The following is a 2,335-nucleotide window of genomic DNA, read 5'->3' on the forward strand; positions in this document are numbered from 1 at the left end:
TGTACACAAAAATGAGACCACCTCCAAGGCCCTGACCCAAATCACCCCCAGGTACCACCCCAATGCATGTGATACAATTGCCATTACAATCACCACAGACCCATGAATAACGCTCGCCCTCCTTTACTCCACCACAGGGTCCGATTCCAACGACGAGCTTCAGGACACCCCTACCAGCACACCTGCAAAGAGGGCCAAGACCAACGGCCAAAGACCCTCCACCACAGCTGCACGGATCAAGGCACGGCAGCTGCACAAATCGAGTGGCAGCACACTGGAGGGGACATCAACAGGCACCCCAGCAGCCAGCATGTCCACAACAGCAGCACCACAGGTCCCCCCAATGGATGCCACAGAAGGCACTGCTTCTGGTGGCAGCAGCACCATAGGTGACACTGCTTTCATGCCAGCATGCTCCGACACAGAAAACGGTGCTGTAGATGTAGGATCCATCCATGACCTGTCCCAATCCCCCTGTATGTTTCATCCCGTACACCATGAGGACACCACGCAGGGGCACCCACAAGACGACGACTGGCCAACCCCAACAAGGCCTGTTGCAAGGCAACATGAGGCGTCCAGCCCCTCTGTGACACCACCGCAAATGGGCATGGCCCAGCAGAGGCAACAGTCCCTCGAGCAGATGATAGTGCAACAGCAGCAAATGGCCACGCTCCTCAAGGAGCATGCTGATGAATGTGGGGGTTCTAAGGCAGCCATTGAAACATCTACTGAGACACTTAGGGCAGAAATCGAGCGAAGTACAGAGACACTAAGGGCACAAATGGAGAGAAGTACCGAGAGCCTGAGGGGTGAACTGCATGCGACGTCCAAAGACGTGTGTGGTGAACTTGCCGCTGTGCGCCGTGTGCTCACTGAGCTCTCACAAACCCTTAGGGACATGCATGGACGTGAGCAGGCAGAGACATCATCCGTTGCAAGTTCCGTCCAGGGCAGCCCCCAACGTAGATCTGGGAGGACCCGGCGCTCAACAGGCAGGGGTGCCCCTGATACCCGGAGAGGGGGCTTGCAATAGCGTCTGCCCACTGACAATGAGCGTCATTGGACACTGGTGTTCGGGGGGGAGGTAGGAGGGTGGAGGGGGTGTGTTGGGCTTCTTTGGGTGGCGGGTCGATTGGGTGTGTAATGTCTTCTCACATCTGCAATACAAATCTTCATATTCATCCTATGAGATGTGTGGACATTGATCTCTGTGTACGAGGCCTATCCTGGCGTACAGTCCATATTGTGCATGTCCCAGACACACACAGTGCCACAAGTCCCGTGTCCATGTAACAGCCACCAGGCGTGAGTGCTAGAAGCATGCATCTATGAGATTCTGCCATAATTCACGGGCCTCCTGTGCCTCGCGGACCCCTTGAGGTGCAGCCACATCCCCACCCTCATCATGCCCATCTTCAGGTGCTAGCAGTTCTGCGTCGGGGGGCATGGCCACATTCCTACGTACGCACATGTTGTGTAGCATGACACATGCCATGACCATCTTTGCCACCCTCTCATGGCGGTACAGGAGTGCCCCGCCAGACCTGCTGAGGCAGCGGAAACGAGCCTTCAGTAGGCCGAATGCCTGTTCTATGACCACACGGGTACGTGAGTGGGCATGGTTGTAGTCCTCCTCATGCTGGTCCTGTGGGTTCCGGATTGGTGTAAGGAGCCATTTCTTCAGTGGATACCCGCAATCACCTGTATGTGGACAAGAAAGGATGTTTGTGGAATGTCATTGCTACGTACGCACCCCCCCCCCTTCCTGCCAGGTCATTCACGCATCACCTACCCCACATACTCATGCATTAAATGAGACTCACCGAGTAGCCAGGATCGGCGCCCTGCGTGTCGCTCCATGTAGCGTGGTATTCTAGAGTTCCGCAAGACCATAGAATCATGTGTTGATCCCGGAAATCGGGCAGAACAATGTGTAAAGATCCTGTTGGAGTCACACACCATTTGCACATTGATAGAATGATATTGTTTCCGGTTGCGGTACTGGGCCTCCATGGCATGTGTGACAACCAATTCCACATGGGTGCAGTCGATGGCACCAATGCAACCCGGTATGCCGCCAAGTGCATGGAATCCCACTTTTGTGTTTGTTAGCTCCTGCTCCGAGCGTGGTAAAGTGATGTAGTCGTCTGAGTGCTTCAGGAGGGCATCAAGCACTTGGAATAGTGTCCGTGAGAATAGTGGCTGTGAAATGCCATGCAACTGTCCGACTGTGTGCTGGTAGGTGCCTGTGGCCAGGAAGTGGAGTACAGACACCACCTTCAGTAGGGGTGGGATGGCGGTTGGGCTATCTATCATGCTGACAAGGTCAGCG

Source organism: Ambystoma mexicanum, chromosome 9, assembly GCF_040938575.1.
Source record: "Ambystoma mexicanum isolate Mex_15411 chromosome 9, UKY_AmexF1_1, whole genome shotgun sequence".
Taxonomy (NCBI): domain Eukaryota; kingdom Metazoa; phylum Chordata; class Amphibia; order Caudata; family Ambystomatidae; genus Ambystoma; species Ambystoma mexicanum.